This window comes from Sus scrofa, chromosome 5, assembly GCF_054392235.1.
Source record: "Sus scrofa isolate SSC_HxYL_T2T_F1_AM1 chromosome 5, Sscrofa_HxYL_maternal_Yorkshire_Landrace_v2.0, whole genome shotgun sequence".
NCBI lineage: Eukaryota > Metazoa > Chordata > Mammalia > Artiodactyla > Suidae > Sus > Sus scrofa.
The window spans coordinates 14590832-14603046 of NC_139387.1; the positions used below are offsets into that span (position 1 = coordinate 14590832).

A 12215-nucleotide genomic window follows, 5' to 3' on the forward strand; every position below is an offset into this window, starting at 1 on the left:
CTGAAATGTGAAATCTATCACTGGTAGAATATGGGAGAAGTATTAGGTCAGGGCTTCTCAGCCTCAGAACTTTGACATTTGGGCCTCAAGTCCTTGTTGTGGAGAAGTATCCTGTACCTTGTAGAATATTTAGCAGCATCCCTGATTTCTCTGCACAAAATGCCAGTAGAACCCCCTCCCACACTTGTGAGAATGAGATGGTCTCTAAACTTTTAACAAATGTCCCCTAGGAGGAAAATTCTCTTGACAACCACTGGACTAGAGACCAGCCCAGTTAGGAGGCCCTTTGGGTAACAGAGAAGAAAAGAATTGGTGGGAGGGCAGTAGAAATGGAGACAATGGGATGAGGAAGGAAGATGTTTCAGAGGTAGAAATACTGGATCCTGGAAAATGGCTGTGTGTGGAGGCTGTATTAGGATATAGCTTCAGCTCCTCAAACAGAGATCTGCAATAATAGCAACCTAAGCAAGATACGTTTATTACTCTCTGAAATAACATTCTTGGAGAAAGTAGTGCAAGGCAAGTGTGGTGTCCATCTTTAGAGACTGTCTGCCACAGTCCACCTCTTCGTACACATAAACCTGGATAAGTTACCATCCGTAAAAATGAAAATAGTAACAAAACTCCATCAGACAAGTATGCTGTAAAGATTCAGTGAGATAATACCTGTTGTTCTGGTTTTTGTTTTAAACCACTAAGCCTGTGGTAATTTGTTAGGACAACAATAGAAAACTAACCCACCACGGATCTTTGTCTCAATCCGTTGCCCAATAGGGTGTAACAGTAGGACCACAGGATGTAGGAGGGTCCTGGAAGAGAACCAGAGCATCTCTAAGGCACAGCCAAGATTTAAGGTACTCTGGAAGATAATCCCCCAAAGCCCCCAAGGTCCCGGAGAATGTTATATACTTCTTCCCTCAACTATCTCCCTCCTTGAGAATTGGTTTTTCTCTTTTTTGGAATGTCACCTTACTGTCTGCAAGCAATAGGCACTGCAACTTTCAAAGCGTTCGGAAATTTGAATTTCTTTTTTTAATGGACCATTTCATAGAATATTACAAAGGGATGATGTCACCCTTCCATGGGAGTCCATTCCTTGGCTCCCTGCAGGCTTTTTTTAAATAAATGTTTTATTTTTGGACAGTTCAAATTTATAGAATCATTGTAAAGATTTACATACCACATACCCAATGTTCCCTGGTATTAACGTCTTAAATTAGTGTAACGTGTTTGTCACAACTATATAATGGACCACTGTAGATATTTTTATTAGCTAAAATTCATACTTATTCAGATCTCCCACTTTTTTCCTAATGTCCTTTTTCTGTCCCAGGATCCCATCCAGGATGTCACATGACATTTAGTAGTCTCATCTCCTAGGCTCCTCTCAGTTGCCTCAGTGTCAGGCTTTCCTTGTTGTGTTTGACTTTGACAGTTTTGAGGATTCCCAGTCAGGTGGTTTGTGAAGTGCCCCCCAGTTGGGATTTGTCTGATATTTTCTCATGATTAGACTGTAATGTGCTTCCAGAAAGAAGACCACCTAGGTAAACTGTCCTTGTCACCACATCCTATCGGCAGTGCATGCTCTCATTGTGACCTCTCACTTTTGATGTTAACCCTGATTGCTTGGCTTCTCCACTGTAAAGTTACTCCTCTCCTTTTCATATTGTACCCTTTGGGTGAAAGTCACTATGTGTAATCCATACTTAAAGGGTGGGCGTTACGGAGTTCCTGTGGTGGCTCAGTGGAAACAAACCTGACTAGTATCCGTGAGGATGCGAGTTCGATCCCTGGCCTCACTAAGTGGACTAAGGATCTGGCATTGCCTTGAGCTGTGGGATAGGTCGCTGACGCAGCTTCGATCCAGGGTTGCTATGGCTGTGGTATAGGCTGGCAGATGTAGCTCCAATTCAACCCCTAGCCTGGAAACTTCCATATGCCATGTGTGTGGCCCTAAAAGGAAAAAAAAAAAAAAGAGTGGGAGTTATGCTCTATCTCTTTAAGAGTTGCGTATCAATATAAATTAATTTCTTCTGCACCGGAGATTTGTCTCTTGCCTATTTAGCCAATCATGTATATCGATTTGGACTTAAAGATATTTATTTTATTTTTTTAATTTTATTTTTTATTAATGAATTTTATTACATTTATAGGTGTACAACAGTCATCACAACCAAATTTTATATCATTTCCTTCCCAAACTCCCAGCCTATCCCCCTAACCCCAACCTGTCTCCTTTGGAAACCATAAGTTTTTCAAAGTCTGTGAGTCAGTATCTGTTCTGCAAAGAAGCTCATTGTGTCCTTTTTTTAGATTCCACTCCATGTTGCTGCAAATGCCATTATTTCTTTCCTTTTAATGGCTGGCTAATATTCCATTGTGTATATGTCCCACATCTTCTTGATCCACTCCTCTGTCGATGGACATTTAGGTTGTTTCCATGTCTTGGCTGTTGTATAGAGTGCTGCAATGAACATTGGAGAATGTGTGTCTTTTCGAGTCATGGTTTTCTCTGGATAGATGCCCTTAAAGATATTTATTTTATACTTTGGCTTGTAGTCCAATACTACTGCATTTACTTTGTTGCTCCGATTTTCCAGCTTTGGCCATTGGGTGGTCTTTCAGTTGACTATTTGTATCTACTTGACATCATTGAGGTCTTTATTTCATTTGTTTTGTTCTGTTTTTGAGCACTTTTGTGCTTTCTGGCACTATAAGATGCTCTAGGATCATCCCGCACCCATCCTAGAGTCAGCCATTTTTCCAAGGAGCCCTAGTTGCTCTTACTGGAGAAGGGTGTTAGATGTGTCCATTGCTATTAGGGTGGTATTACTTCTAGGCCTTCTCAGCTGACACAGCAATGAGATACACGTGGGTGTTTATGATTTCTATCCGTAACTGTCTGTGTCTACATTAAGCTAAGCATGAATTCATTGTGATGTTTTCAACTCTAATCCATTCCTACATGGATGCATCCGGATTCCTCCTTGCTTATCTGTAACCTCCCAATCCACCTGTGACGAACCTGGCTCCCACCATCTGCCATCCACTTACTTAATTGTTCCATTCCAGTAGATACGTATAGTGTTTTTAGAATTGTGAACCCACACACCTGTGGTCAACAACATTATCAATTACAGTGCTTAAATGGCAACTCCTGTTGCCTTTAGTCTTACAAATTCCATTCACTCCTAAAGTTACATAGGTCAGTACCTTATTCCCCCATCCCCTTCAGCAAGGTTGTTTTGTGCATTTACAATACACTTAGATTCTTTTGTCACATTCTTCTTTCCATCCTGGATCCCTAAGTCATTTTTTAATACATACATTTTTACATGTATTCAAGTTTACTCTTTGCATCGTAAAGTTCTATGGGTTTCAACAAATGCTTAATGACTTGTTTCACCATTATGGTATCAGACACCATACTTTGAGCAACCTGAAAAAACTCCTGTGCTTCAACCCCTCTCTACCACCACCCCCTCCAACCCCAGGCAATCACTGATCTCTTAACCATCTCTTTGAGTTTTGCTTTTTCCAGAATGTCATATAATTGGAATCATACAGTATGTAGCATTTGATAGGTACCTGATAGACTTTTTTACTTAGCCATACCATGTAAGATTAATCCATGTCTATTTGTAGCTTCGTAGCTCATTTCTTTTTAGATCCGAATACCATCTAGTGCTGTGTGGATATACCACAGTTTATCCATTCAGCTATTGAAGGACATCTGACTTGCTGCCGTTTGGGGAAATTATGAATAAAGCCGCTAGAAACATTTGTGTTTGTGCAGGTTTTTACATGGACCTATGTTTTCATATCAGTTGGTTAAACACCTGGAAACATTAGTGCTGTGTCATATGAGAAGACAAAGTTTAGTTTTGTAAGAAAGTGCCATACTTTTCCAAAGTGGAAAAAGTTCTTCATTCCCGACAGCAATGAATTAGAGTCCTATTGCTTTGTTTCCTCATCAACAGTTTGTACTATCAATTAAAAAATAATAATTAGCCATTCTAAGAGGTGTAGAGTAGTATCTCATTGTTTTAATTTGCAATTTCTAATGACAATGCCAACTGACTCATATGCATCTACATATCTTCCCTAGCGAGGAATCTGTTCAGATCTTCTGCCCACTTTCATTTGGGCCCTTTGTTTTCTTACTGTTGAGTTTCATTTAGTTTTCTGGATATAAATCAAAATTCTGTGCATGACAAAAAAACCTTTATCATCTAGCTCGAAAGCACGTTCTTGAGTCTGCCCCATGACCCCTATAGACTGCTCCTACTGCGTTCCCCGTTACCCGAAAAGCCTCCCTCGCCTGCCCCACATCCCCTCTACATCCTCTCCCACCAAGTCAGGTTTCCTCTGTGCTTTTCTCCATGCTAATCCTTCCACCTGGAATACCTTTCTTACCCTTCTTTTCAGCAGTGTGTTGCTCCTTCATTTTGCTCCAAGGGTATTTGGAACAACCTTTTCAATGGTATCCATCCCGTCACAGTGCAGTGATCTGTACATCAGCCTTTCTCCAGTCCTAGGTTATGAGTTTCTCAAGGGGAAAAGGCAGGTCTTACCCATCTTCAGCAACACTCGGCCCCCACCTCCAATCTTGCTGGGTAAGCAAAATTCAGAATGACATAAAGGTATCCTTATCTCTGAGATCTTGGTTTACCTGTTTAGAAAAGTAAGATTCTTATTCTGTCTCTACCAGAGATAGTCAGATTGGCCTCAGTTTCAGTGTTTTCTTACAAATCCAATCTATTCTCTTGAATCTTGAGCTTTAATCTACATACCAGTAATTCTCACCCTTTAGGGTGTCTCAGGAGGGCTTTTTAAAACACAGACTGCTGAATCCCACCTCCAAAGTTTCTAATTCAGCAGATCTGGACTGGAACTTGAGACTTTGCTTTTCTAGTAACTTCCAGGTGATTCTACTGTGAAGCCACACTTTGGGAACCATTGGTTTATACCATGTGGTCTTGCTGTGGTTGTTTGGGTTTTTTAACACTTAGAAAAGACTTTTGAGGTAGCTGTGCTTCGTGAGAAGTTGAAATAGGCTTTTTAAAAATTTTCTGAGTTGAGGAGTTCCCCATCGTGGCTCAGCAGAAATGAATCCAACTAGGAACCATAAGGTTGCAGGTTCAATCTTTGGCCTTGCTCAGTGGGTTAAGGATCCGGTGTTGCCATGAGCTGTGATGTAGATCTCGTGTTGCTGTGGGCTGGTGGCTACAGCTCTGATTCGACCCCTAGCCTGGGAACCTCCATGTGCTGCCAATGCAGCCCAAAATAAAGTAAAATAAAATTTTTGTGAATTGAAATTAGAACCATACAAATTAGAAAAAAAATCTTCAGTGGTTGTTGAAATGATTAAGATGCTATCCATGGATGAAATGAAGATGTCTAGAACATACTGAATGAAAGAAAGAAAAATATTCTTGGAAAAGCAAATTAGAAGGAGGCACACAGGAGCATTAAGGATTTTCAAAAAAAATAACGTAATTTGTTTCCAAGCTCAAAAAAATACTTTTTTCAGATATCTTCTTTCTATATGGGAATAGCCCAGACGTTCTAGAAACCAAGAAATAAGATGCTCATTCCCTGTATCTTGACATCTTTCTTTAATGAAGATTCTAGCTATTTAATTATGATTTTTCTTTTGGAGTGTTAATTAAAGGTATCCCTTGATCTGCAGAGACTTAACTGTCAGCAGTTAGTAAGTTAAGTAATTTATCTTACATCTAAATTGCCATAGTAGGTAGGCTGGATAAGTAGGAGTTCCCAGCAAATCCTCAGTTAAATCTGAAAAACTAAAATAAATAATGAAACTGGATATAGTGCTGCTGGCTTTGGTTGTTGTTTTCAATAATGAATTTGGGAAATTTACCCTAAAATGATTCCTTGAACCGAAAGGAAGGCTTCGGCTGATTTCTAAGTTTCCTTCCAAATGAAATGAAACAAACTGTACTCCCTTTTTCAATCGTTGTTTCCTAAACTCCAATTATTTGAACCCCTTTTCCAAAATTATCCCATCCCCCACATGAGCTGTATGGTTATTTACCTTTTTCCCTAAAAATCAACCCACTTCTTAAAGCACATGTAAATTTATATAAAAGGGGAAACTGTATAAAAGGAAGATGTTTATTAATTTCCAAATCGAAGATAAAGATAAAAATAAATACCATGAAAACTAAACTTTGCACATTTCTTAAAGGGAAAAGTTCTTTAAAATATCTTTTAAATTATTTGTTGAAAATACTAGAGGCAGGAGTTCCCATCGTGGCTCAGCAGTTAACAAATCTGACAAGTATCCATGAGGACTCGGGTTCGATTCCTGGCCTTGCTCAGTGGGTTAAGGATCTGCTGTTGTCGTGAGCTGCGGTGTAGGTCACAGATGTGGCTCAGATCCTACCTTGCTGTGACTGTGGTATAGGTCAGCAGCTACAGCTCCAGTCGGACCCCTAGTCTGGGAACCTTCATATGCCTCAGGTGCGGCCCTAAAAAGACAAAAAGAAAGAGAAAGAAAGGAAGAAAGGAAGAAAATAATAGAGTAATAAGTAAGTAATACAAGTAATAAGGCATCTAATTTATTGACATGATAGGAAAAACTTCACAGGTGCTAGCTCACATAGTTGAATTCTCCTAATGACTCTTCAAAGTAAATGTGACCCACTTTTACAGACGATACTCTGAATCCCAAGGAATTAAGTAAATTACCCAAGGTCCCTGGAGTCTGGGTGGGCAGCGCAGGTCTGTGTGAGGCCAGAGCCCTCAACAGCTGCAGGATGGTGTCCCCCCACTTCGTTCTCGCTCCCTTATCCTTCATCCAAGCCACTCTTCCAGAGAACTCTCTCCAAACACCCCAGGATGCATATCAATGACTAGAGTTTCACCAAGACATGGTTAGATGCTCAGGCCTTTTGTGCCAAAAAGAAAAATTAATACTTGCATCGGGAAAAATACTGCCATTTCACAATTTTCAGCTAAACTGACTTTAGAGGAGTTCTGAGAAGGGAAGTCATTAATAATTCGAAAAGGAGCAGACACTTAGAGATGCTATCTGTGGTCCTACCCTGAAAGATAAAGATGGTAACTATGGTAACTAGGTCGGCCAAGTTATCAAGCCTCATACTTTCAGAATGAATCTCATCCACTAAAAGTCCCAAAGTATTCTGGGCAGTAGTGGGCGCCATCCACTGCAGGCACCCTGACCGGGGGCACCGCTTACTGTCCCCATAAGGAAAATTCTTCCTCTTCCTCATCAGTACAACTGAACACCTTTTTCAAAACACTGGAATTCTTGACTTAAGCATTCTGATAAAGTAGCCATAACAATATCACTCTGTGTGTGTCTGCGTGTATGTGTGTGTGTGTGTGTGTGTGTCGTGGGAAAATAATTATTGCATAGGTGGCATTGTCTGCTCATCTGGGTAGAGGCTGAAGTGTTCATTCATGCCATTGGGTAATTGAAGTGAGGCAATTATGTATCACATTTTGAAAGAGGCTTTTAAAAATATCCACCACTAGATGATTCAGACGTAATTACCTTGTCTTTGCGGCAGGTGAGTTCAAGGCTCAAGTGGAGAACACATCAACTTCAAAGGCAGAGGGAATCGAAGGTGCTTCCCAGCTTTGGACACTTCCCCTGTTTGAGGTAAGAATCATGAACAAACTTCAGGTCTCTGCCGGTGCAGTCTTCCAAGGGAATTACCCTCTCACTGGAGATGTCCCAGATCTGGCAGGACACCTCGAACAGCCATCTGTCACATACCCTGAATTTCTATTATCTCTCTGGGTTTTTCTGTGTTTTATTTGTTTTTTATGTCACCCATGCCCACCCAGAAGACTATGAGTAGCTCTAAGAAAGAAGCAAGAGTTGATTTGGACCACAGGTTTAGTTTTGCATCCTTCGGCAATGTTAAAAGGGTTGCTCAATAGTCTGGACTTATTTTTGCCTCCATTCCAGTGGGGAACCCAGCACAGGGACAGAAAATTCCAACTTGTCTCTTAGCCGGTGTGATTAAGATTAGAGAGCTGCCGTGATCTCTGTGCTCTGGGACCAGGTCTTAAACCACATCAGTGACCTAGATCCTCCCAGAGCAAATGACCTTCTCATCTGCCTGATTTGTTTAACTTGTCTGTGTTAAGTACATCGTATGGAGTTTGGAGGGGAAAGACTTGGTGTCAACTTTCAAGGCCCTGGTCATTCAGACGAGTAGGCTGAATCCCTTGAAATATTCTCCAATTCTGCACATATGCCATAGCTGTTGATTTAGACTTCTTACCAATTTTATTATTTGTCTTAACCATTAGGTTGGAATATTCTTATAGACTAGACTTCTTTAAACCGATTGAACTTGATTTTTCAACTTTGCCTCCCTCTATTTTAAAGGCTACATTTTATTCACTCATCACTCCCTTTAATAAATTTTTCCAGAGTCTCTCAAAGCCCTCCTTCATAAGCAGTAACAGTAAGTCAATCTGTCTCAGGAGTTTTCTAAGCTGTGTCTGAGTTTTCACATTTCTAGTCATCAGAATGGCTTAGGCAAGAGCCATCTAATTTAGAAGGGTTATTCTGTCCAGATGTTGTTGGTATAGAAATGTAATGACTTCTGAGGTTTTGAATATTGGAGAGAAGCAATTCCTCAGAAACAGAAAAATAGGTAACTTGCTGACAGATTTTTAAATCATCCTGGATCTCCTCTTTTAACAGGCAACTCACCTTGCCCTTACTTGTCAGCCAAATTACTTAACCTTCTAGGAGTCATCTCCTTGCTTGACAAGGTTCTGCCCATAAATTATCATCCTAACCAAACAATTCAACTGAGAGTTGCATTCAATTCATCCCTTTATAGCCCAGTAATTTCATCCACTCGTAAAATTTCCAGAGGAAAAATATGTGTTTTCAGTGTGCCGTTTTCAGTTCCTGGATCTCCATCAAAGTGGCCACTTTAGAAACTTCTTTGAACCAAGAAGTGAAAATGGATTTTTGCTGCTGGAAGGGAATTTAAAATTCCATTTGTGCCCAAGAAAATACAAAGGGATTTACGCTTTGACGCTTGAAAATTTCCAGGTGCTTAATGAGTTTTTCCACACATAAGATGGTGTCAAGCAACTCCTATTTAAAATTCCCAGATGAAAATGAAAAATCTAGCACTTATCAAGTTATTAAATGGAAAAAAATCATAAGCACTAGAATTGGAAGTCAGGAGAACAGGACTGATTTCCAGGAGTCTGACTTACTCTGTGATCTTGGACAAGTCATTCAGACTTTCTAAGCTTCTGTGCCCACGTCTGAAATTGGGGGGAGGGTAATATTAACATCTACTTCAAAGAACTATTGTGAGTTTTGTGAATTATAAAGAAATACAGAGTTATTATTGTAATTTTTATTCCACTTGCAAGTAATATCTCTGCTTTGGTGTATTGTACCTTTTCGCCCTAGAAACAAAGAGCTATTTATTAGAGGATGGTTTGGTTCCTCATTTTTTTCAACTTCTTCTAGAACCTTCCTTAGTTAACCAGAATCTCATAAGCTAGTCTGTTTGTCAGTCAGCAAATATTTATTGAGGTCCTACTATGTGCCGGGCGGAGATGAAAAATTTCTCCCTTGCTTTACATCTAATCTAATGGATATAGACTTTTTGGCCTAACATTCTTTCCCATTGCTTTCCACTACTATGAAAATGTTTTTCTCTTTTAAAAAAATCCCTCTCCTTAATAACCTATAATGGAAAATGACCTAAATGTATATGTATTTATACACACATGTGTCACTTTGCTGTACACCTGAAATTAACACAATATTATGAATCAACTGGATTTCAGTTTTCAAAAAAATCTCTCATGCCAGCCTAGGCAGATGCATCCACGTACTATTCTTTGCCTACAGTGCTATCAGCATGACTACCCATCAGAATGGCCTCCCCATTTGTTAAAATGTGGAAATACCTTTATACCAGTTGGTAAATAGCTACTAATCCAAGTCCCAGGAGTGTTCCTCTCACTCCCATAGTCCCGTCTCGCTCTACCTAGCCCCCCTCTCCAGGACCCCTGGACCACCCTCCCGGAGGACTAGATGAAGGAAGGCCTGGCACAGGTGGTAACTGGACCGAAGCCCCACATCCATTCTAACTGAGTATGAGATGTTAACATCACTTGCCTCCCCGAACGTGGAGGACTTCACTCTTCCTTATCCCACCCCTCACATTCCCTCCGACCTTCAGATTACTCATTGCTTGATCAGAGACCCTCCTCTCCTCCTGGAATGCCTTCCCCTTCAGCGCTCACTCTCATTCCTTTGTGCTTCCCCTAGTGTTGTCTTCACTCTGATCATCCTCAAGCCATGCCCCCCGCACTGCTGTGCAGCTTCTTCCCGTAGGTTGTGCTGTGTTACCCAAACCAGCCCCGTAGGGCTGAGACATCACACTGAATGTGCTAAAACATGGAAATACCTCATTATCTAATAGTAAATAGTCACTCCTCTGCATCCCCCACCCCACCCCCCAGGACCCCATCCACACAGGCCACTCCTCCAAGACGTGCCCTGTCCTGCGCATGATCCAGTACCTAACCTCCCGGCTCTGCTCTGAGACTGTGGCCAACATCTCTGCTGATGCATAATGTGCTCTAGCAGTGACTGAGTGATTTGTTAACCACCTCTGCAAAGAGCCATGATAGAATGTAGCCGGGAATAAGGGCTATTCCTTTATTTATGATTCATTGATTCATTCCACCACCACTTACCATTCACTGTGTCTCAGACACGGAACCAGGCTCTAGGATCTCCAAACGTCACCTTTGCCCTCGTAGCACTTACTTCTCACAGGGTAGACAGAAGATAAGTAAGAAAATAAACTTCAGACACATGAATAAACACCTATTGTGACTGAGGGTTCAGAAGGAAATGGGATTAGCTTAGGAAAGTCAGAAATGGCTTCAGAAGGAAGGCTGTGTTTACCTTGGACCTTAAGCACGCACAGGGTATCTGCAGGGCTAAGTAGAGGAGACGAGCATAAGCATAGCAGTAGTCAGGAAACATGGGGTGAGTTTGGGGACTTGTCTGAACAGAAGTTACATGGAGGGGGTTCCTGGCGTATCAGGTAAGAAATGTAAGCAGGTTGACCGAGCCATCCTCTTCTCACTCCTGAAGGTGGCTTTATGCACTCAGAACAGACAAGACCCTTTTCTCAACCTCATGCCCTCTAGAAAAATACCTTCGTGAGCATTCACCAGTCTGAGCAGAGGTCCCCTGTGTGAGTTGGGCAGCCTGTGCTCTAGACAAAAACACCAGCTCAAGGGGTGAGTGGGCAGCCCTTTCTCTCCCCTCCGAGCTGGGTACACTAGTGTGGGGTTTTCCTAGAACACTTTCCACTGGCCCCACTTTGTGCTAGAAGCGGGTGTCTCTCCAGAGGGCACCTTTTCTCATTTCACACGAAAGCCCAAGGTAGGCTAGCAGTAACCCTACTCAGAAACTCCACGCCCTAATCAGTCTGCCCTGGTCAGTCTGCTCTGCTCCTTTCAAATGGACTCTCTGGAACATCCCTTTGTCTGCATCTTCCCATTCCCACCTCTATGGCCTTCCCTGTAAGCCCACACAACCCCCTTTATCAAACCTCTTACTTATCTTGGCCAAGCACAGCCTTTGCTCTCTGTCTCTCTCACCCCCCAACACACACACACCCCTCTTGCAGTGACCTTTGCCTTCATCTAGACTATTCCTGAATCCCAGCCCCTCTTTGAATCCGTCCCTGCCCCAGCTGGCCAGACTCCTCCCTCTGCTAACCATAGGGCTCCTACAATTTCCTCTTCCTTGACCACCCCCACAAATGCTTCCCTGATTTGTTTCATGTTCGTGTGTTAAATCAGTGGGTATCTGTGTGGATGCAGTAATGACAGCTCACCCAGCTTGTAAACTTCCAGAGCTAGAAAACAAGGCCTATAAATGTATTACTCATGCAGTTGTCATTAAAAGAAACCCATGTTGCTATTCATGTGCAAGAGCACACCTGTGCTTCAGTCTTCAAGAAAATGGGGTGGCGTTAGTTCACTGTGTCTATTAATTCAATAAGTATACATTGAACATTGATTCAATGCCAAGAACTAGGAATGTGACTGTTAATAAGACGTTTATTCTTATTTGGAGAAGATGTTTATTTGTTTTTGTGTGTATCTAACTATACACACCAGGCATTGTACTAGACTCTGAGTTGTAGAAG

The 12215-nt window shown here is 41.5% G+C and overlaps 1 protein-coding gene across 2 annotated transcripts in view; it reads left to right on the forward strand.

Annotated features, from left to right (window-relative positions):
- Positions 1-12215, forward strand: part of BPIFC (BPI fold containing family C) — a 53565-nt gene that overhangs the window by 2381 nt on the left and 38969 nt on the right. For both annotated transcript variants that reach the window (XM_005655521.4, XM_084955493.1), the window contains exon 2: positions 7560-7651. The gene's annotated coding sequence lies outside the window, so the exon portion shown is untranslated. The remainder of the gene's footprint in view (positions 1-7559; positions 7652-12215) is intronic.